This window comes from Schistocerca americana, chromosome 2, assembly GCF_021461395.2.
Source record: "Schistocerca americana isolate TAMUIC-IGC-003095 chromosome 2, iqSchAmer2.1, whole genome shotgun sequence".
Taxonomy (NCBI): Eukaryota; Metazoa; Arthropoda; class Insecta; order Orthoptera; family Acrididae; genus Schistocerca; species Schistocerca americana.
The window spans coordinates 1,026,426,863-1,026,452,080 of record NC_060120.1 but is presented as its reverse complement, the minus strand read 5'-3'; positions in this window follow the sequence as shown (position 1 = coordinate 1,026,452,080).

The window sequence follows — 25,218 nt, the reverse complement described above, 5'->3', positions numbered from 1 at the left end:
CCCACACAGAAGCATACCGACAATCCTTCTTCCCACGAACAATACGAGACTGGAATAGAAGGGAGAACCGATAGAGATACTCAAGGTACCCTCCGGCACACACCGTCAGGTGGCTTGCGGAGTATGTAGATACGAAAAAACTACAAAGAACGAAGCTTGTTTAGGTTGAAGGAGGAAACCAGATGGCGCTATAGCTGGCCCGCTAGATGTCGCTGCCATAGGTGAAACGGATGTCAACTGCGTTTTTTTTTTTTTTTTAATAGGAACCCCCATTTTTATTACATATTCGTGAAGTACGTAAGGAAATATGAATGTTTTAGTTGGACCACTTTCTTCGCTTTGTGATAGATGGCGCTGTAATAGTCACAAACCTATGGCTCACAATTTTAGACCAACAGTTGGTAACAGGTAGGTTTTTTAAATTAAAGTACAGAACGTGGGTACGTTTGAACATTTTATTTCGGTTGTTCCAATGTCGTACATGTACCTTTGTGAACTTATAATTTCTGAGAACGCATGCTGTTACAGCGTAATTACCTGTAAATACCACATTAATACAATAAATGCTCTAAATGATGTCCGTCAACCTCAATGCATTTGGCAATATGTGTAACGACATTCATCTCAACAGCGAGTAGTTCGCCTTCCGTATGTTCGCACATGCATTGACAATGCGCTGACGCATGTTGTCAGGCGTTGTCGGTGGATCACGATAGCAAATATCCTTCAACGTTCTCCACAGATTGAAATCCAGCGACGTCAAATCAGGTGAACGTGCGGGCCATGGTATGGTGCTTCGACGACCAAACCACCTGTCTTGAAATATGCTATTCAATACCGCTTCAACCGCACGCGAGCTATGTGCCGGACATCTATCATGTTGGAAGCACATCGCCATTCTGTCATGCAGTAAAACATCTCGTTGTAACATCGGTAGTACATTACGTAGGAAATCAGCATTTAGATTGCCATCGATAAAATGGAGGGCCAATTATCTTTCCTCACATAATGCCGCAACATACATTAACCCGCCAAGGTCGCTGATGTTACACTTGTCGCAACCATCGTGGATTTTCCGTTGCTCAATAGTGCATATTATGCCGGTTTACGTTACCGTTGTTGGTGAATGACGCTTCGTCGCTAAATAGAAAGCGAGCAAAAAATCTGTCATCGCCCCGTAATTTCTCTTGTGCCCAGTGGCAGAACTGTACACGACGTTAAAAGTCGTCGCCTTGCAATTCCTGGTGCATAGGAATGTGGTACGGGTGGAATCGATGTTGATGTAGCATTCTCAACAGCGACGTTTTTGAGTTTGCCGATACTCGCGCAATTTGTCTGCTACTGATGTGCAGATTAGCAGCGACAGGAGCTAAAACACCCGCTTGGGCATCATCATTTGTTGCAGGCCGTGGTCGACGTTTCACATGTGGCTGAACACCTCCTGTTTCCTTAAATAAAGTGACTATCCGGCGCACGGTCCGGACACTTGGATGATGTCGTCCAGGATACCGAGCAGCATACATAACACACGCTCGTTGGGCATTTTGATCACAATAGCCATACATCAACACGATATCGACCTTTTTGCGCAATTGGTAAACGGTCCATTTTAACACGGGTAATGTATCACGAAGCAAATACCGTTCGCACTGGCGGAATGTTACGTGGTACGCCGTACTTATACGTTTGTGACTATTACAGCGCCATCTATCACAAAGCGAAGAAAGTGATCCAACTAAAACATTCGTATTTCTTTACGCACTACACGAATATGTAATTAAACATGGAGGTTCCTATTTGAAAAAAGAAAAAAAAAAAAAACCGCAGTTGATATCCGTTTGACCTATGGCAGTGCCATCTAACGGACCAACCATAGCGCCATCTGGTTTCCCCCTTCAAGCTAGACGAGTTTCGTTCTTTGCAGTTTTTTTGCTTGATGCTCATTTCGTGGATATTTGGTCCGGTCACTATCAATGGATCACCCTGTATATGCGACGTCACGACTTATAAATATTTTCATCCACCATACCAAGCGAAACAAATCGATATCTTGTCTTGCAGGAGGGGGGGGGGGAGGAGACAGAGAGAGAGAGAGAGAGAGAGAGAGAGAGAGAGAGAGAGAGAGAGAGAGAGAGAGGTAGTATAAGGTTCCCCTAGTACCGTGGGGAGATTATTTCTTGATGCCTTAAAAAGTCCTACCATCGTTCTTCTTGTGAATGTGTGCCACATACCCCTCATCACTATGAATCTGCGCGGAAATTCCTCATTTCTTATAGAATCAGTTCATCAGTCATCTCTACAACGCAACAACACAATCGTTTCGGTGATCGTCTTTTCCGGTTTTCGCATAGTTCGTGATTCTCTACCATACAATGTTATGCTCCGAAAGTCAACCTCAGAAATTTCTTCCCCAAATTAAGACCTGTGTTTGATAGTAGTAGACTGCTTCTGGCCAGAAATGCACTCTATGCCAGCGTTAGTCTGCTTTTCATGACGTCCTTGCTTCGTCCACGATGGGTTACTTTGCTTCCAAGGTAGCGCATTCCTTCACTTCGTCTACTTCTTCGTTCCCAACTTTGATATTAAGTTTGTCGTTATCTCATTTCTCCTACTCCTCATTACTTTCATCATTCTTCGGTTTGCCGGTCGGAGTGGCCGTGCGGTTCTAGGCGCTACAGTCTGGAGCCGAGCGACCGGTACAGTCGCAGGTTCGAATCCTGCCTCGGGCATGGACGTGTGTGATGTCCTTAGGTTAGTTAGGTTTAATTAGTTCTAAGTTCTAGGCGACTGATGACCTCAGATGTTAAGTCGAATAGTGCTCAGAGCCATTTTTTCTTCGGTTTATTCTCAGCCGATAGCGTGTCCTCATTAAACTGACAATTCCATTCAACAGGTGCTAGTGGTAGTTAAATTCTTATCTCATATATCAGCGTTATCACCCTCTACAAAAAAAATGGCTCTGAGCACTATGGGACTCAACTGCTGAGGTCATTAGTCCCCTAGAACTTAGAACTAGTTAAACCTAACTAACCTAAGGACATCACAAATATCCATGCCCGAGGCAGGATTCGAACCTGCGACCGTAGCAGTCTCGCGGTTCCAGACTGGAGCGCCTTTAACCGCACGGCCACTTCGGCCGGCTATCACCCTCTACATAGTAAGCTTCTGTACAGGCACGACTCGATGCGGCAGATCTCCGAAGAAATATCGTAAGCAGTCGTACGGTGTAGTTCAGATTGGTATGGCAAATTACGCTGAGTGTTGCCCGACCTTCAGTATTGACGTGTAGGTCAAGGGCGTATCGACTGACGTGTGCCATAGCAACGTACATAGACATAGAAACAGATGGCCTCGCTGTCTCAGAATACATGCAACAAGAAGCACAAGCGAGTTCATGATGTGGATGACCATCCTGGCAGCAACATATCCATATTTTTGCCAAGCAACTCTCTAGCGACGTAGCGGCCGCCACAAGCATCTGCTGTACGAGTATCACCCAAAATGGGTAATACGTTGCTTCTTCTGGCCACGACAGCTGACACGAATGGCAGCCGATTCTCTACCGAGGGAGATGAAACTAAAATTCTTCTACGAGGAAGGTTGCTTTCCGACAGGAAAGCATCTCAGATGGGTGAAATGTACGCCACACTGACTGTGGTATCGAGTGGCGTCGTCATTGAGAAGCCTGCAGCGGACGACATTGTTTCAGGTTCCACTTTCGCTATCGGTGTGGACTTTGACTATAACGTTACTGAGTGTCGCCTATACAGATAGAGAATGAGAGAATGTAAGAAGGCCAAAAGCACTTCATCATTATTACATATAAAATATAGTAACCTTAAGTATCATCATCATCATCACCATCATCATCATCAACTACTTCTTCTTCTTCCTCCTCCGAGGATTAGGTGTCTCAAGACTGTATCGTACATCCTCCCATCTCTTACGTAGTCTACCTAGTTCTCTCTCTCTCTCTCTCTCTCTCTCTCTCTCTCTCTCTCTCTCTCTCTCTCTCTCTCCCTCTCTCTCCCCAATCAACCGACAATTCATTACATTTTTCAGCAGTCTATTTTCTGTCATTTGATCAACAAGATCCTTTCATTTCATTATATTTCTCATTTCTTGTCATTAACTGTAAATATTTTTAAATCTGATCGTTTCATTCCTTGTTTTATCCATTTCAATACAGCCCCTTACATATCTCATGACCATCTCTGCTGCATGTATACGTGATTTCCGTGATTTTTCTTTTTTATTACTGTCCATCATTCAGAACTATACACAAGAGTAGGAACAGCCATAACTTTATAGAATTTTATTTGTGTTTTCTTTCTTGTTTTCCTTCCCAAAGTTCTTCCAGCTGTTCCGCAGATAGCTTAATATTTATTAACCATCTTCTCAACGTCTTTGTCACATTTAAAACTAATATTACATTCTAGATAACTGAATTGGGGTTCTTGTTCTAAAATTTTCTCATTTATTACTGTTTTCGATCTGAACGGATATTGTAGTCTGAAAACCGTTATCTTTGTCTTACTTGCAGATGTCGTTGTAATACACCGCCTTTTGGGTCAATCCGGATACCGCTCTTTGTAAATTATCTTCTGTTTATAATTACCTGGGCCTCAGCATATAACAGAGTATTTAATTTTACCACATCATAACTAGGTCGTCAATATATAAATTAAATAGAGTGGGTGGCAGATTCCACCATTGTCCAACACACTGATTTATTACAATTTCATCTGACATTCTCGAACCTGAACCTGTAACTACTTTTGTAATAACGTATACACTCTTTGTGGTATAAGTTGTTTAGGAAAACATTTTATTTCTAATATTTTTCGCAAAGCGGTTCTTTTTATCTTATCAAAGGCTTTCTCGTAATCAAGAAGTAATTGAGATTTTTACGACAGTATGTTTCTACCACTACGTATTTTTAAACGCCTTATACACCTCGATAGGTGCACCACTTGTGAAGCGACAAACATCTAATCTGTACTCCCTTTGCTCTCTAACTGCTCTGCAGTGTTGCGGGCTAACATTTGCGATAGCTGCACGAATGCGGCCACGCAGGTCTGGTATTTGACGAACTGGTGTCTGTACACTCGATTCTTGAAAAACTAGACAGAGAAATATCAGTGGCGTAATGTCTGGGATCCTGAAAGGCCAAGCAATCGATGGACTACCTCTCCCAATCCAATGACCTGGAACTCAAATGAAATCCCTTACAATGTTCGCAAAATTGGATGGCGCGCCATCTTGTTGAAAGATCACGTTACGAGGAAGTTGTGGCACAGCATATACACACATCAAAAACAGTTTTGCATCACCTCGGTTCCCAGGACTCCTGAAGACAGACGTTGACTGTGGATATTGTATCACAGACCCAGTGCCATTGACTGTTCAAACACTTCACTAAACCAGCCCAAAGATATAAACAATCATGCAGGACCGGGACCTATTAGACGGAGGGGGTCAGACAGCAGACCAGTCCCACTCACTCCACCAGGAAGGAGGTACACGGCTCGTGTTGTCTGTAGTTCAACCATGACCGTCTAGGTCACTACCGCAGTTCGATCGCGTCCGCATTGTTATTTTGCGCCAGGAAGGGCTCTCAACAAGAGAAGTGTCCAGACTTCTCGGACTGAACCAATGCGATGTTGTTCGGACATGGAGGAGATACAGAGAGACAGAAACTGTCGATGACATGCCTCGCTCAGGCCGCCCAAGGGCTACTACTGCAGTGGATGACAGCCACATACGGATTATGGCCCGGAGGAACCCTGACAGCAACGCCACCATGTTGAATAATGCTTTTCGTGGAGCCACAGGACGTCGTGTTAAAACTCAAACTGTGAGCAATAGGCTGCATGATGCGCAACTTCCCTCCCGACGTCCATGGCGAAGTCCATATTTGCAACCACAACACGATGCAACGCGGTACAGGTGGGCCCAACAACATGCCGAATGGACCGCTCAGCATTGGCATCACATTCTCTTCACCGATGAGTATCGCGTATGTCTTCAAACCAGACAATCGTCGGAGACGTGTTTGGAGGCAACCCTGTCAGGCTGAATGTCTTAGACACACTGTCCAGCGAGTGCAGCAAGATGGTGGTTCCCTGCTGTTTTGGGGTGGCATTATGTGGGGCTGAACTACACCGCTGGTGGCCATGGAAGGCGACGTAGCGGCTGTACGATAAGTGAATACCATCCCGATAGTGTAACCATATCGGCAGCATATCGGCGAGGCATTCATGGACGACAATTCGCGCCCCCATCGTGCACATCTTGTGAATGACTTCCTTCAGGATAACGACATCGCCCGACTATAGTGGCCAGCATGTTTTCCAGACATAAACCCTATCGAACATGCCTGGGATGGATTGAAAAGGGCTGTTTATGGACGACGTGACCCACCAACCACTATGAGGGATCTGCACCGAATAGGCGTTGAGGAGCGGACAGTCTGCACCAACAGTGCCTTGATGAACTTGTGGATAGTGTGCCACGACGAATACAGGCATGCATCAATGCAAGAGGACCTGCTACTGGGTATTAGAGGTGCCGGTGTGTACAGCAATCTGGACCTGTACTGTGGTACAACATGTAATGTGTGGTTTTCATGAGCAATAAAAAGGTTGATCTCTATTCCAATTTTCTGTACTGGTTCCGGAACTCTCGGAACCGAGGTGATGCAAAACATTTTTTGATGTGTGTACCTCCAACATGTCTACGTACGTTATTGCATTAACGGTGGGCTCCGCGAAGTAGAATGGGCCTATAACCATGTCCTTCAACAATTCACACCACACATTCACTTTCGGAGAATCACGTTCTCACTCTAAGTGGCGGAGGTGGGGGTTGCGGGAGGAGGAGGGTTCAGTTCCCTAAATGTGGCAATGTTGCGTGTGTATCATGCCGGAAGTGTGTGAAATCATGAAATGCCTCGTTTTCATCTATTTTTCCCAAAATTGTCTACTCGAAACCTTCCGCCTGTCCTGCTCTACAAAAAATTTCAAACCTATTCGAAATCTTTTCTCGCTAACAGTCCCCGCAAAAATATGAAGGGAATAAAATTTACCTCTTGCTAAATTTTCGTTGTTTCTGCAGTAAAACTTCAGCATCAGGAATAGCGTTGTAATTCATTTCTTCTTTGCTCTAACTGTACTCGCAAACACATTTTGCAGACAGTATCGACATACACCACTGAAAGCACTTGCACAATTATATCACTGTACGACATACAGTCCAGGATATACGAAGTAATAAAGTTTGAGATGCACGAAACTGGTGTTCTGTGCATGGGAGTTCTATTCTTTAAGGAATCAATGGGTAGAATGGGTTTCTGGTAGATACTGACCGCTAGCATACAGTAGAGAGTCGATTATCCAGACCTCAGTTATAAGGTCTCGTGATTATCCGGATTGTCAACCGCGAGCAAATATCTTTCTAGTCTAGTACTTTGTGCACGGACACGAAGCGCTGGCCGCTTCCATCCGCGCCCCATGCTATCTCTGCCCCGCACTACTGTGGTATTAAGGTCCCCGTAAACGATCAAACATTTCCTCAAACTTAACTACGCTAGCCAAACACTTGACCGTGTACGATGCAGTTTGACGTGTTTGTCAAGCACAGATCGTGTATGAAGTGCCTGCGAGAAATTTTGATTGACAGGAAGCTGACAAGATGGCGGGCGTTGTCTGTGTCGACGTTTCGCAGTTAAAAAATTGTTTTATTAAGATTTACCTCACTGTATCTTGAGTTTCCACTACTATGAAAATTACGATGAAATGTAAAAACAAAAAAGCACTGACCATTACCAAAATGGTAGAGGTATCACATCTTTCCCAGCCATATATTACGCATTAAGATTTATGAACAAAATCAATACGCACACAGTGAATTACATGGGGAGTGGAATGAAGTAAAAGAAATAGAAGTTTGCCGGTTCTTCCACTACGATTAGAGCTGTTTGTTCCCACGTTGCGGTATTTTAGTGACCTGTTGTTAGAGGACCAATTTGAACAGAACAAAATTTTCGCATACTTGTGTCTTCTTTTTCAGTGTGAGGTTGAAGTAAGGCTAAACAAGTTATTAAACATTTCACTGCCCATCTGCAGAAATTTGATGTAATCATCAGGTTCTGAGTGAAACATTTCTATCAGCAGGTTTCCAGCAGTATGTTTCTCACTCTAAACCATTCCCTGGACCAGCGTCTCGTTTTCATCTTCTTTAACTTTGTGGTGCGCCGTGTCCACTGCAGTTGACAGCTGTCAGTGGTCGCTTCTCTGCAGTGGACACTTCCAAGTGGTGCTGTGCCCAGAATGCGTTTGCAGCCTCATGACTGATCGAAAACGCTAAAGAAGCGGCGTTTAAGTGCTGTCCACTGCCGTGGAAGCAGTGCGCCACAGAGCTGAACACAGTGCCAGGGGCAATGGTGGAAATGTTTGGTATGCATTTGTAGCCATCCCCACTAGTACCAAACTACAACATGCACGAAAAGTGAGTGCTTCAAAAGTAAAGTCAAACTGACATGCTTTCTTAGTACGTGTACGGATTTGTTTGACGCATCCGTGACTACATAATAACAAACTTGACAGGCACACGAAAACGAATAGCGTCTGCTTGAAAGTGGGGTTAAACTGACAAACATTGTTTGAACGTGTACGGGCTTGCTTTAGACACCTGTCAATTGCTACTGCCTCTGCGACGTGTCGCGTATGTGCTTAAAAATGTCAAAGTGCGAAAGAATGGTGTTACCACATACAGATAAAATAACCGATATTGATTCATAAAAAAAAGGATAAACTGATCGCAAGTAGCCGATAACTATGGTGTGGGTATTTCTGTCATAAGCGATGTTAAGAATACCGATTCAGTTCTGCAGTACACCTGCAAACTTGGAACTGTAAACTGGAGCTAACATCGAAAAGTGACGAAGAAACCAAAAAATGAATTTCTAGAAAAAGCTTTGTATTTTTGGTTTTCACATAAACGATCAACAGGGCAACCGATATCTGGCCCTTTGCTCTATGAAAAGACGTTACAGTTAAATAAATAAAAAAAAAAGTGGCGATGAATCCTTCGTGGAAAGTAACGGTCGTTTGTACAGATTTATATCCCGGCATGGAATCCTCGAATTGAAAATGACAAGGTGAAAAAGATGTTAGTTGATGCAGATGCTGAAAATTCTTTTAAAGGTGGTTTTAGAAAAGAATTGGACGAAAATAGCCATTACTTGGACTTTGTCTAGGATGCCGACGAAGCCGGGTTAAATTTGAAATCATTAGCTTCAAAAGCTTTGAATTTTCGGCGATAGTTCAGCTCCAGGACATAAAACTAATAAAGAACGAGTAACAATGTTAGCTTGCGCAAACGCTCATTTGTTTTTGTTGTTTAGAATAAACACCTAACACTAAGTATTAACTTTAGAAAGATAACCATGTGACAAACAATCTAAAAGATAACTATACGCCGACGACTTGTTATCTTTCTATTTTTAAAAAAATCGCTGTTCTTTATACACTGAATTTTCTGGATTTTCGATTATCCGAAAGACTTACGACAACAATTAGCCCGGTTATTCGTGTCTCCATTGTATGTACCCAGAATCATTTGTCGTGGAATACCAAAACTATTTCGTCATTCACAGCGAAACTAACGTCAACCCTGTTCCAAGAGTTTAAGGTACCGTCTCTAAGAGTAAGTGATGTATTTCCCTTATGAAACAGCTGCTTCGAGATGATTAACGTCGGCAGTGAGTCACAAGAATGTACTGACAGAGCGAATTTTCATTTATCTCAAAGCTCACTGTTAGGCGATTAACTGTAAAACCGACTACAAGATTATAGCGTGTGCGATAACGTGGGCAACGACGTTTAGCTTGATATCCACAATACAGAATGTCAACCACAATGATATTTCAGTCTTGCAAAACTAATGGCGTATAATCAATCGACAATGTATGGCAGTCTTCGACCGTTTGTAGTGCTACTACCAATAACCACCCGCCGCTACACATCCCGTTATTTAAAGAATCGACCTCCTTAAAACGTCATCTTTCTTGAAAAATGTTTCGTACAAATGATATAGTTTTGCTTGTACATTCAGTGGTATATGTGGATTCTGGCTGAATAACGTATTGCGGGCAGATAAGTGGTAAAAAAGTAATACATTAAAACGTCATGTCTCACGCTGCACGAACAGCGAAAATAGTAAGAGAGAAACTTTTCTCCTTACATTATTCTGTGGGGAGTTCCAGCGAAAAACAGTTTCGAAAAGCTGTCGTATTATGTGTAAGGGTTACTGGATGTCGCAAAGTGCTCCCATTCTCAAATCCTGGATGCATATAATATGAATTGAATCTTGAGTGCTGAAGTTCATTAACAATTTTGAAAAGCTAAGACCGCTTTAGCTGTAAAGCCTTATATTTAGAGGCACGAACAGTTTCGCAGCATTTTAGCTGCATCATCAACTGCAATCTGTATAAACAGAGAGAGAGACACGAAGACTCATGTAAAACAAGAAAACGCATCTAAAATGACAAGTGTATACAGGAAGAACAAACTCACAAAATCATGCTCCGATCGAGATAAAGAGAATGAGATGATCCAGCGTTCATCGTCAACAATTCTTCGTTAAGTAGCGGACGTTAAACATAAAATAACATAGGATGCGCCCGTATTACCTATGAAGGACGAAAGATAACACGAAGAAATTCCTAATAAGAGACTATCAGTCAGGTAGATAAAATACCAATGAATTCCACTCATCATGAGTAACAGTATCTGGTGACCTAGCAGGGTCCCCATAATATACTGAAACGGTGATCAAAGTAGAGACCTATATGATCATCTGGGATAACGTGAAATTTGAACATCTAACGGTCCCTCGTTTGCCTAAATTCGATCGAAAAACATACTGGTAATGACCCAGTTATTATATTGTAGTTAATCCCCACAAATCCAGTATAAAACTATTTTAAAGCGTATCACGAAACTGACATGAAGTGAACCTGGATTGCTGCGTAGCTTATTACAGTTCGTCTCGGGTGAACCACATCTAATAAAGGGTATGAAATAAAAATACTTTGGAAATTTAAGTTTTTTGTATAAGAATCATAACTAGGATCCTAGAATACCCACCAGGCTGCTTTCAATAGTGTTTCGGCGCTCCGGGAGCAGAGAACCACCACAGTACTACATGATAAAACAAAACGAAAATATTTGTTCCAGCTTCACACAGCAATCAAAAACTGCAGTGTCTGCACATGGACCGTAAATAAAATAATCTCACTTTCACTTTAGTTCATTTTGTAAAGGAAACGAATATTGAACGAGCAACAAATCAAATATTCTTCTAATGACATTACAGACACTGCTCCTGATAGAAATAACTTTCTAACAGTCTTTAAAAAGAAATCGATTATCAAGTACAATAGTTCTGGCGCAAATATACGGGGTGTTTGCTTTAACTTGGAACAAGTATCTCGAAAATTACGCATTGTATGAAAAAAATGTTCGAGATGAAAAGGTAATTTTTTCTAAAGCGACATCTGTCTATGTTAAAACACGGTTCGTAACACATCTGAAATGCAACGTCCACTGTTCAAAGTGCCGTCAATGCGAACAAGAGGTGACCGACACGTGTAACCAATGGTACCTCATACCATCACGCCGGCGATGACGAATACACACTTCCAATGTGCGTTCACCGCAATGTCGCCAAACACGGATGCGACCATCATGATGCTGTAAACAGAACCTGGATTCATCAGAAAAAAGGACGTTTTGCTGTTCGTGCACCCAGGTTCGTCGTTGAGTACAGCATCACAGGCGCTCCTGTCTGTGATGCAGCGTCAAGGGTAACCACATTCATAGTCTCCGAGCTGACAGTCCATGCTGCTCTAAACTTCGTCCAACTATTCGTGCAGATGGTTTTTGTCTTGCAAACGTCCCCATCTGTTGACTCAGGGTTTGAGACGGGACTGCACGATCTGTTACAGCCATGTGGATAAGATGCCTGTCATCTCGACTGCTAGTCATACGAGGCCGTTGGGATCCAGCACGGCGTTCCGTATTACCCTCCTGAACCCACCGAGTCAGCTGACAGTCATTCGATCTCGACCAACGCGAGCAGCAATGTCGCGATACGATACACCGCAATCGCGATAGGCTACAATCCGACCTTTATCAAAGTCGGAAACGTGATGGTACGCATTTCTCCTCCTTACAAGCGGCACCACAACAACGTTTCACCCAGCAACGCCGGTCAACTGCTGCCTGTGTACGAGAAATCGCTTGTAGACTTTCCTCAAGTCAGCACGTTGCAGGTGTCGCCACCTGCGCCAACCTTGTGTGAATGCTCAGAAAAACTAATCATTTGCATATCACAGCATCATCTTCCTGTCGGTTAAATTTCGCGTCTGTAGCATGTCACCTTCGTGATGCAGAAATTTTAATGGCCAGTAGTGTATATACCTCCACCGGTTGCCAACTCGAACTGACGACTGTGAGTGGTTATTGGACGCTGATGTCAAACATAGGCGGCGGTCATATTAATGTGACTGGACCGTGTAAAAGGGATAACAACGATCATAAATACGACACTTGGAAAGCCACCCAGACACGAAAAAGTAAGGACCAAGCAGTAACCGTTTACTATCGGGCACCGCTCTCACCGCTGTCAGGAGCTACGAACACACGCCACACGGTGCGATTCTAGGTTACTGTCCGACAGCACCTCTCTCTCCCTCCTATTTTCTGAAGGCTCTCGTGCATACCCAGCAGGTGGTGCGCACCTGAGAGTAATGGGAGAAATACGCGGCGAAGAATGGCCGAGCTTAGAAAGTGGGACAGAGAGAGGTACGGGTAGGTTGAATGTACGAGTCGGACCCCGTGGTAAGTCTCCGTAACTTACTGCTGTGGGCAGGGCACTGGCGGCCAAAGCCAAGGTTCCGGCTTCCAGTCCCGGCCCGGCACAAAGTATTACAGTTGAGAGTGTCTCTCTCTCTCTCTCTCTCTCTCTCTCTCTCTCACCCTTTTTCTGTTCCGCTGAGGCGGCATTTATTTTCTGTATCACATTCTTACGTCGCAGTTGACATTTATTTATTTTCTTTACAGATTTTCCTTAATATGGCAAATTACAGAGTGTCAATTTACACTGATCGATCAGAAGATTCCTTTAATTTACGTCTATGATCACAACCTTTTTGTTAAGGGGGGTAGGACGTCAAACGGGCCGACTTGGAGCAGAAGAGGCACCACAGGACATTTTAATTTCCACTGTCTATACTTTTACAAGTAAATTCATAAAACTTTGTCAGCATTACCAGGAAGGATTCAGGATTCACACTCGTAGCAGCGGAAGTTCAAAAACATAACAAAATAATTTTTTTTGCATGCGAAATGAATGAGCTGCTACGTTTTAAACTTTATGTTTAGAAAAAAATGTAATTTTGTAGTTAATTATCTCAATTTTTACTACAGTTTTTAATAGATTTGGAAAATTCTAGAGTTTCATACACCTGTAAGTATGGTTTGTATGCTGTGCAAAATTCATCAAAGAATCTCTCTTACTTGTGAAGAAAAATGTACCTATAGCAACAAATGCAGGCAACAGTGAAATAATGATGAAATTTCATATCTAAAAAAATATTTTGTTATGTTTTTGCACTTCCACTGCTATGAGTGTGAATCCTGGATCCTTCCTGGTCATGCTGACAAAGTTTTATGAATTTATTTGTAAAGGTATAGACAGTGGAAATTAAAATGTCCTGTGGTGCCTCTCCTGCTCCAAGTCGACCCGTTGGAAGTCCTACCCCCCTAAACAGACTACCGGTTTCGGTCTATAATGACCATCATCAGATCTGTTTTATGAAAACAAAGCTTATAAAACAGATCTGATGATGGTCATAGACCGAAACCTGTAATCTGTTAACAAAAAGTGTGTGACCATAGACATAAATTACAGGAAACTTATTGTATATACGGGTCACTGTTTTATTCGCGACAATGTTGATGATGAGATCCCATACTCCGAGGAGCGTAGGACTTGTGAATCAGAACATTATCACCACCGTTCTACCATCGATATAAACCCGTCCAGGCGATAATAGGGTCAACTGACGAGGAATGACTGGTAGTCAGACACAGGCACGGTGCACGCAGTACCTGTGAGCGTGTTGTCCGTGTCTAGAATGGGGAACGTGTTAGATCTATCTTAGTTTGACCGTGGGCAGATTCTGATGAGACGGAAACTCGACACGAGCATTTCGGAAACTGCACGACTTGTTGGGTGTTCCAGGAACGCTGTGGTGAGTGTCTTCAACGCGTGGCGAAACCAAGGTGAAACCACGTGCCGACGTCGTGGGACTGGGCGGCCACACTCATTACAGATATCGGACGTCGTAGGCTGGGCAGACTGGTAAAACAGGACAGGTGTCGAACTGTGGCTGAACTAATATCTGACTTTAATGATGGGCAGAGTACAAGTGTGTCTGAACACACAGTGCACCGAACACTCCGAACGATGGGTCTCCGCAGCCAACGACCCACGCACGTCCCAATGTTAACGCCACGACGTTGGCAACTATATCAAATAGGCACGTGACCATAGACACAGGACGTTGGCGCAGTACAGAGCATTCTATGGCTTAATGAATCGCTATACCTTCTTCTTCATGTCCAGAGGTGGGCGCGAATCCGTCTTCCAGGGGAAAAGCACCTTGACACCTGTGCAGCAGGACGGAGGCAAGCAGGCAGCAGCTCCATTATGCTCTGAGGAACATTCACATGGGCATCCATGGTTCCAGTAGAGCTCGTGCAAGCAACCATAACGGCCAAGCAGTTTCGTACACTGGTTCCAGACCACGTACAACCTTTCATGACGACTATGTTTCCCGACAGCAGTGGCATTTTTCAACAAGATAATGCGCCATGTCACAAGGCCAAGAGTGTGAGGAGTGGTTCGAGGAACAAACTATAGAGTTCCAATTGATGGGCTGGTCCCCCAACTCGCCAGTCTGAACCTTGAACATCTTGGATGTGATTGAACTGGGTGTCAGAGCCCATTGCCTTGCCGCCCCCCCCCCCCCCCCCCCCCCCGCCCTCCTTGGAATTTACGGGAATTAGGTGACTTGTGTGTGCAGATGTGGTTCCAACTCCCTCCAACGATCTACCAAGTTCTCACTGCTTCCATACCGCGACGCGTTGCTGTTGTCATCCATGGCACAGGTGGACACACCAGCTATTAGGTAGGTGGTTATGATGTTCTGGCTGATCGGTGTATGTTGCCTATGGAAATATGGAAGTATGATAAAGACGTTGGATGATGTTACCCAGCAAAATATGTTCAGAGTGCGTGGACTGCCAAAGAACTCAACACCAAGACTTTTAGTTATACTCAGCTTCTAGAAGACAGAAGTAGCTGTGATTTGGAATTTTCACAAGGAACAAGAAGCAAAAATTAGTACAAGTGTCAGTAGGTGCTCTGTCTCCTTCTATATTCAATGCTTACAACTAGGAAATTAATGGACAGGAGACACATATGCTGCGACGTGCTGATTACATTGCTGAGGTCATGTAGACGAAAGAAGATCCAGGCAAGATCATCAGCACAGTGGAAAGGATTTTCTGTAAGAAGTATGATACGAGCATAAACAGGAAATCTAAAGTGATCGTATGCAGTACTGAAGAAGGCTATGAATGTCTAAGAATGAGAACTGGAAGAGAGGCGTCAGAAGTGATAACAGGAATTTATCTGTCTGGAATGGTGTACGTCAAAGGATGACAGAAGCAGGAAAGAAATTGAGAGCAGAATAGAGGACACCAAAATCACAATTAATTTCAGAAGGAACTTATTCACCAGCAAGAATATCGATCTGGAAATGGATCATGTAAGAATTTATTTTGATGTGAAAGTTGGAAAACAGAAGAACAAAACAGAAGACGGTTAGAAGCACCAGAGATGTGATGCTACACAAGCAATCTGAAGATCAGCTGGAGAGAAGAAGGGCTGACTAGAATACAAGAAACGAGAGCTCTCTGAATGCATATCCAGACAGGAAGAGGCAAACCTGTATGACACATTTTCAGTCATAGTAACATCACTGTAACAATAGCAAAAGGACCGATTGAGGGGAGGATGTCATAGATGTAGAAGATTATGAGTGATATAGGGTGTGCTTCGTATGGAGAAATGAAGAGGACGGCATGGAGAAGAGTGAAATGGCTTACTGCTGCAAACGAACCTCAGGGTTGATCACTAAAAAAGAGAAGAGCCTCAGGGATGGAAAGTTTAGGGACAAGGAAATTTCGCGTAAACGATAACGCCAAAAATGACACGCTAGTGAATCTGCCGTTTTTAAGAAATGCCGTGTTCCCTTGTAAAAACGTCGCACATCTGAGGGCACCGATTCACAATTATCAGTAACTGCTGGTCATTTAATTTGGAAATTGGATCTTGACTTTTCTTTCTCAATACACAAAATGTATTCGCAGTTGCGAATATGGAGACCTATGACCTGTAGAACAGAAAGACAACAATGAAATTTTATGCTGGTATGAGATTCGAACTCCGATTTCCCATTTATAGCGAGCGGTCGCCTTTACCATTAGGCTATTCGATCACAACTCAAGACCAGACCCAAACTTTGATACGTAGTCAACCACGTGTCTACAACCTGCACACTATTACGTATATTCCCGTTCAGGGGAGACATTTTGATTCAAAGTTACTTACCCGGTGTCTGCGAATAAATACGGCATTGCAGTGCCTTTATAGTTCAGAAGTACGATACGATGTTAGGTACTGCGGCGACAACAGCCGCTGTGAAATCCATGAAATGTATTCGCTGTTGCATGCATATATATCCGAAAGAACAACGCAGGCACTACAGTACCGTATTTTTTCTCACGGGCCAAGTTCGCGTGTATCTTTAAAAATGATCGTTCATTTCTCGCGTAAATAACTAATGACTTAGATGTGACTTTAGACGAAAATACCCCACCTCCAACGCATTCTATTCCGGTAAAAGTTTTATTTGTCCATGTCATATTTACAAACACTTCTGTGCAGCAAATCGTACCAAAAGTGACGCATGTTGGAGAGGTCTCCAGTGTTGCATCAGTTACACTGTATATTTTCGTGGTTCGTAAATATAAAAACGAAAACCGCCAAATAAGGCACTTTAGTCTCCCAAGCACATAAAAAAAACATGGCGCTGGTTCAGTTTGTTTTTATCAGCCAGTCAAATGGTTCAAATGGCTCTGAGCACTATGAGACTTAACATCTGAGGTCATCAGTCCCCTAGAACTTAGAACTACTTGAACCTAACTAACCTAAGGACATCACATACATCCATGCCCGAGACAGGATTCGAACCTCCGACCGTAGCGGTCGCGCGGTTCCAGACTGTAGCGCCTAGAACTGCTCGGCCACATCAGCCAGTCACAACACAGGAACGTGACGTCATTGGGTGATGTTCGCCGTTTAATAATATAAATAATAAATATTATCATCGTGACATTGTCCTTTAACCTTTACCTACAGAGTTTTATTTCGGATATTTCCATACTCACCGGTGGAAACGCTTTCGCGAAGTCAATATTACTGTGGATATCCATATCCACGCAGACATCTAATAGTGGCCATGATCAGTGAGGGAGAAATATCACAGAACAGGAATGCTGTGTAGAGAGAGAGTTACTGACTGAACACTTATAGTTTAAATGGTAGGTTATAGTGTCAACTGTAAGACGAGAATAAATTATGGGGCCCACCGGTCACAACAGGAAATCACTGCGTAGCATATTGAAGCGATTACGCCGTGGGTACTCTGCGATTTCTGAGATAGGAAAATCGGAGGAGAAAGCTGACCTTGCGCCAGGGAGACTGAAGGTCATGGTCGGCAGGCGAATGTGTGTCACCGCTGCAGACTCCGGTCACTGGAGCCGCACGCAGTAACTAAGTTGGTACACGTGCAAAAACCAAACGCCGAAACGAACGTCATTAAGAGATCGTGCAGGTACTCAGTTAAGAGCAATCTGTGAACCGACCGAAAAAGAAGAAGGATTTGGGTAGGAGGGAAGCCATGTCCTGTCAATACTTACAAGGCAACCTCCCCATCGCACCCCCCTCAGATTTAGTTATAAGCTGGCACAGTGGACAGGCCTTGAAAAACTGAACACAGATCAGTCGAGAAAACAGGAAGAAGTTGTGTGGAACTATGAAAAAAATAAGCAAAATATACGAACTGAGTAATCTATGCGCAACATAGGCAACATCAAGGATCACATGAGCTCAGGAGCGCCGTGGACCCGTGGTTAGTGTGAGCAGCTGTGGAACCAGAGGTCCTTGGTTCAAGTCTTCCCTCGAGTGAAAAGTATACTTACTTTATTTTCGCAAAGTTACGATGTGTCCATTCGTTCATTGACGTCTCTGTTCACTGTAGTAAGTTTAGTGTCTGTGTTTTGCGACCGCACCGTAAAACCGTGCGATTAGTAGACGAAAGGACGTGCCTCTCCAATGGGAACCGAAAACATTTGATAGCAAGCTCATAGGTCAACCGATTCCTCCACAGGAAAACACGTCTGATACATTCTATACGACATTGGTGATGGCATGTGCGTCACATGACAGGAGTATGTTGTCGACCCACCTAACTTGTACACTTGGCGAATGGGTAAAAAGATTCTTCTACCTTGCCCGATTTAGGTTTTATTGTGGCTGTGATAATCACTCCCAAAAAAGTGATGAAAACATAAGAGTTTGTCACATAAACTGCAACAAATGAATGCAACAGTTTCACAGTCGCACAGTTTTCCCTGTGCTCTGTCAAAACATATGTTTTTAAAGTTTTCAAATTTTTCCGTGTGTAGGCTGTCAAATCCTGCAAATGCCCAAGCAAATATGAACATGCCCTGGAATTTTGGAGAGCGAAGTTGATTATGTGTGAGTGACTGAACTTTGATAATTGACACGGACGAAAAGATAATAATTGTCTGAAAATAAAAGATTAACCTTTTCACTCGAGGGAAGACTTGAACCAAGGCTCTTTCGTTCCGCAGCTGTTCACGCTAACCACGGGACCACGGCGCTCCTGAGCTCATGTGATCCTTGATGTTGCCTATCTTGCGCACGGACAACTCAGTTCGTATATTTTGCTTATTTTTTTCATAGTTCCACACAACTTCTTCCTGTTTTCTCGATTGATCTGTGTTCAGTTTTTCAAGGCCTATCCCTGTGCCAACTTATAACTAAATCTGAGGGGGGTGCGAAGTGGAGGTTCCCTTGTTAGATCATAGGCGGACTAGTTCGGATGGAGGGATATGGAAATTCGTAGAGGCATTTCGGAAAGAACCGTTCCGACATCCGCGTGACGTGATTTAATGTTGTTGTTATCATCGTTTTAGTCTTCAGTACGAAGATTGGTTTGATGCAGCTCTCCACGCTAGACTATCCTGTTAAAGCTTCTTCACCTCTGCATTACTACTGCAACCAACTCTCATTTGAAAATGTTTACTGTATTAATCCCTAGATCTCCCTCTATAATTTTCTCCACACCCCCTCCCCCCACCCCGCACACACTTCACTCTCTTTATCAAATTGGCGACTCCTTGATGCCTCAGGATGTGTGGCAAAAACTGATCACTTCTTTTGCTCAACTTATGCGAGGACTCCACTTTTCGCTTCCTTACAACGCCGCACTCTAGACGCATACCTTCAGAAAACACTTAAATTTATATGCGATGTTAACAGATTTCTCTTTTTGACAAACTCATCTCTTGTTATTGTCTGTCAGCGTTTTATGTCCTCTGGAGTTTGGCCACTGTCATTTATTTTGCTGCCCAAATAACAAAACTCTACTTGTAATGCCTTATTTGTGAACTTAATTCCCGTCGAATAGCCTGATTTAATTCGGGTACAACCCATTACCCAATTTTACGAGGGGCGTTCAATACGTAATGCAAGTTTTCTTCCGAAAGCAGTTTGCTTTTATTCATGATTCCAAAACACCATATTATACTGCACTGTTCTGGCTACAAAACCCTATTTTTCAGCAGAGTATGCCCTCATGGTACCACTTTAGTCGCCGTCCGTTGTGGTCGAGCGATTCTAGGCGCTTCAGTCCGGAACCGCGCTGCTGCTGCGGTCGCAGGTTGGAATCCTGCCTCGGGCATGGGTGTGTGTGATGTCCTTAGGTTAGTTAGGTTTAAGTAGTTCGAAGTCTAGGGGACTGATGAGCTCAGAAGTTAAGTCCCATAGTGCTTGCAGCTATTTTTGAACCACTTTAGTCGTCAACGTTGGAAACAACAACTCGCTGCATCAATAGCCTCCCCATCATCCACGTACCGCTTTCAGGGGAATGCATCCTCCACCGGCCCAAAAAGTGGATGTCGGAAGGTGCGAGTCTGGGCTTCAGGGTGGATGAGAAAGAACAACACAATGAATCTTTGTGAGCTCCTCTCGGACGCGCAGACTTATATGAAGCCTTGCGTTGACATGAGAAGGAGACGTTCGTTTGCATTTTTGTGGCTACGAACACGCTGAAGTCGTTTATTCATAGATCCTGAGGGTAGCACAATACACTACGGAGTTGATCACCATGAGGGAGGACATCCAACACAATAACCCCTTCAGAGTCCCAGACGTCTGTCGCCAAGATTTACCGGCTGAATCTGCCGCTTTGAGCTGTTTCTTCAGAGGAGAAGTGGTGCGAGGCCGCTCCATGTATTGCCTTTTCGTATCCGGTTCGAAGTGATGAAGCCCTTGTTTCATCGCCTGCGACGTTGTTCGACAAAAAATCGTCACGATCAGCCTCGTAACACGCAGCAATTCCGCATAGATGGTCCCTCGTTGCTCTTTATGGTCTTCTGTTAGGCAGTGAAGAACCCAGCTGGCGCAGCCCTTTGAATACATCAACTAGTGGACTAGTGTGTCAGCACTACCAACAGAAACGCAAAGATGTGAAGCGAGGTGTCCGATTGTGATCCATCGATCACCTCGAATGGGTGTGTCCGCACGCTCACACACTGCAGGAGTCACAGCTTTGTGCTGCCGGCCGGCACGTGGGAGATCGGACAGCTTTCTGCGACCTCGTTGTGATGATGACAGACGCCTCGCACAACGACTCATCGTGCTTTTGTTCACTGACAGGTCTCCGTAGACATTCTGCAAGCGCCTATGAATATCTGTGACGCTCTGGTTGAGCGCGTCCACCTATAGCAACTTCGTGAAACTACATGAGCTGGAGCGGGAATATTGCACGATGTCCCACAACAAATTCCGCAGTCTTTCAACCGAATCTGGCCGAGAAATAAATATGTTGCCTATTGTAGGACCCTCGTACTTTTGTTAATATTCATGTTTCCAAGCCACTATTTATTCCACTGAACTGCTCTTCCATGTCATCTGCCGTTTCTGACCAAATAACGATGTCATTGGCAATTTTTTTTTATTTCTATTCCTTGAACTTTAGGTCCCCTCCAAATTTCTCCTTGATTTCCTTTACAGTTTGCTCAATGTACAGATTGAATAGTGTGCCGGATAAGCTACAACCCTGTCTCAGTTCCTTCTCAAATACGGCTTCCCTTCGACCCTTATGACTGTAGTCCGTTTTCTGTAAAAGCTGTACATATAATTTGTTTTTTTGTGTTATATACCCGCTACCTTCGGAATTTCAAAGTGCACAGGGTGTTTCAAAAAGGGCTTTATAACCTCAGAAATTCATATAAATTTACTGAGAGAAGATACAGAGCTGGGTTTAGTGGTTATTTTCAAGGGAAACACATCAAGTTTCTTTACCTTAAATTAAACATGTTGTATGTGGGTTCCGTTGGTTATCATGCACACATCCCATCGGAAATCAATTTCTTCCCATACTCGCTGTAGCATCGCAGGTGTAACTTGCTTAGCGACGGCGTAAATTCTTGCTCTGAGTTCAGGTAGAGAGGCCGGCACGGAGGTAGAAACACGATATCCTTGATTAGTCCCCATTTTAAAAAATCGAGTGGTGTCAGGTATGGGAAACGTGGGGGGCCATGCAGTTGGGTCATCACGACCAATCCATTGACCTGGAAAGCGGTCACTGAGAAAATCCCGGACGTCAGCCAGGTAGTGCGGTGGTGCACCATCTTGCACGAAGCAAAAATTACTTTCTTGGTCATCCTCATCGATCTACGGTATCAAAAATTGTTGCAACATATCCAGGTACACTATCCGATTGATCGCCCTCTCTGTCTCTGATGATTTCCCATGTCTTACTGAACGCCGGCCAGACTGGCCGAGCGGTTCTAGGCGCTTCAGTCTGGAATTGCGCGACCGCTACGGTCGCACGTTCGAATCCTACCTCGGGCATGGATGTGTGTGATGTCCTTAGGTTAGTTAGGTTTAAGTAGTTCTAAGTTCTAGGGGACTGATGACCTCAGATGTTAAGTCCCATAGTGCTCAGAGCCATTCTTACCGAACACCCTGTATCTACACAACATTTATGCCACTCATAAATTGTAGGCCTACTAGGAGGATCTTTAGCGTACTTGGTACGGAAATTACGCTGAACTGTTATCGCTGACTTCGATTCTTCAAACCAAAACACACAGCTAGTACGCTCGGGTCTAATGAAGCCAGCCATCTTTAACGCAACTGCCGCTAGCGCTCCTTACTGTGCGATTCGGCACTACGAACTACGCGAGACAAAATGCGATGTATTTCCCTACAAAGCGACACTACAATCACCTCTGTAGGTACTACGAATTTAATAAGAATGTTCAAAGTTGTAAAATTCTTTCTGAAAGACCTTTTACTTTAGACAGCACTGTCAAAAGCTTCCTCTGAAGCGACAAATGCTAGGAACATCGGCTTTACTCCTCTTCAGTTCATCTTGTAAAAAAAAGTCGTTGGGTCAGTACTGACGACCCCCTCCGCCCCTCCACCCCTCTACCCTCGTGAAAGAGGCACCAGTGTCTTAATCCTTGCACTACTGCTCCTAGTACAGAAAGCCTACACCAATTGTACAGTAACGATTTTCTAATAAGACATGCTTGCAACGGATTCAGGAATGCCTCCATTCGCCCACTGATGCTGGCACCAATGAGTCATTCGAACTGATTCCTGGGCATGTCAGCGTGTCGGGAAATGAGGTTGCTGACACTGGTGCCAAGGCTGCAAGTCAACTACCCAGGCTGATGTTTGCAGTTTTAGAAACATTGTGGTTGGTAACTGAGTAGCAGTGTTTCAGCTATGTGAGTTTGGAGTCGTTCTTAGTCCTGTCAACAGTGTAGACGAGCAGGCATGCCACTTCCAGTGTTCCTTTGCTTTTTGCTTATTACTTTTTTTCCTTTTGAAATAATTTTTCGCACATGTTTCGCGAAGGTATATGATCTGGTTCATTCGCCAAAGTTTACCGTATTTTGTTTGCACGAATATTTTTGCTCTTTTGTTGCCAATAGTGTACCCAGTCTTTTCGAATGAAATCTGCCTATTCACTCTTTCCGAACTAATATGAAAACTCAGAAGTACCTGCCGACACTACAATTGTACTTACAAGGGGAGACCGCCAATTGTGAAATTCAGATTCGATTCATACTGCGCATAATAAAAGCTCATGGCCAGAGGTGCAATGTGGCAAAGCACCAAGATGCACTTCTCAGCCGTTGTCGAGAAAATCGACAGTTAAAATAAACCGTTGCGGTGAAATACTCTCTACGATTAATAATTTTTTACAGCGTCGTGGCGCAGCGGTAAGCGCTCGGGTTCGTAATCCGAAGGTCGCCGGATCGAATCTCGCGCCATGCAATTTTTTTTATTATTAGTTTTTGTAATTCAAATTATATATATATATAAAGTATTAATGAATTGCTTATGCATGTTGGTGAAGGCGGACCGCTCTCCAATTGTACCGCCTCAATTTTTCCGTTTTTTTTAACAGGGTGTACCAAAGCTCTCCCGTCCGCACTGATTTACGACGACGTTATAAGTTGCGCTAGGGGCCGCATCTACCTTCTTTCGAAGTTAGCACGCAACTACGCTGTTATGCGGTGGCTCGTTTCGGCCCATTCAACATCTGTCATTCAAGTGTAACGAGCGAGTAACGGTGCTTATATTTCATACCTACCACAGCAAATTTGTGTCCGTGGGGTTTCTATTCTAATTCGAACGTTTGACTTACGCTATACGTATTCGTTTCGGAATATCGTTTCTACATCTTCAGTTAACTATACGTGGTTAACATTATGAAGACAATTAATAACATTTGTGAAATACAACTTTGTTTGCGGAAATCATAATGATGTTCGAAGTTCGAAGTCGCCAGTTTTTCCACGACAACCGACTTTCAACAACTTATTGTATGAATAATTGTTGCAACTGATTGCCGGGAATTATATATATATATATATATATATATATATATATATATATATATATATATTACAAAAAACAAATACTAAAAAAAGGTTGCATGGCGCGAGATTCGATCCGGCGACCTTCGGATTACGAACCCGAGCGCTTACCGCTGCGCCACGACGCTGTAGAAAACTATTAAGCGTAGAGAGTATTTCGCCGCAACGGTTTCTTTTAACTGTCGATTTTCTCGACAACGGCTGAGAAGTGCATCTTGGTGCTTTGCGACATTACACCTCTGGCCATGAGCTTTCATTATCCGCAGTATGAATCGAATCTGAATTTCACAATTGGCGGCCTCCCCTTGTTAGTCACATGAACTTCTGGAGACACAGCCAGAAAAAACAGACTTAAATTGGAATAAATAAATAATGCACACGAATCCCCCTTCCCCTTTTTCTCTGTGACAGCCAATAAGTGAGGTAATTACGGACGAGGACGTTCGTTTAACATGGGCGTGAACAAACGCCCATATTGACTGACAGTTTAATGAAGGTCGTGTCAAGGGTCTTAAATTCAGAAAGCGATTCATTTGTTGCGTTATTTGCCTGTCAAGGTTTCCTCATTTTCTAAAACGGTGGCGATATGTTACCGATTCGAGTGATGCTTCTAACTGTTGAGTGGCAACACCTTTCACAAAATCTAGTTTTTGGCGAAGTTCAGTTGCAATCTACAGGGCCTTGGTGCTTTTGAAACGCTGGCGCAGTAAAGAGGTATCTAGGTGATTAATTCATATTAAAATTTGTCTTCTGCAATTCTTTATATTTGAAACTATCAGTGACGAAAAGGCTATAATTCTTTTGCACCCCACTG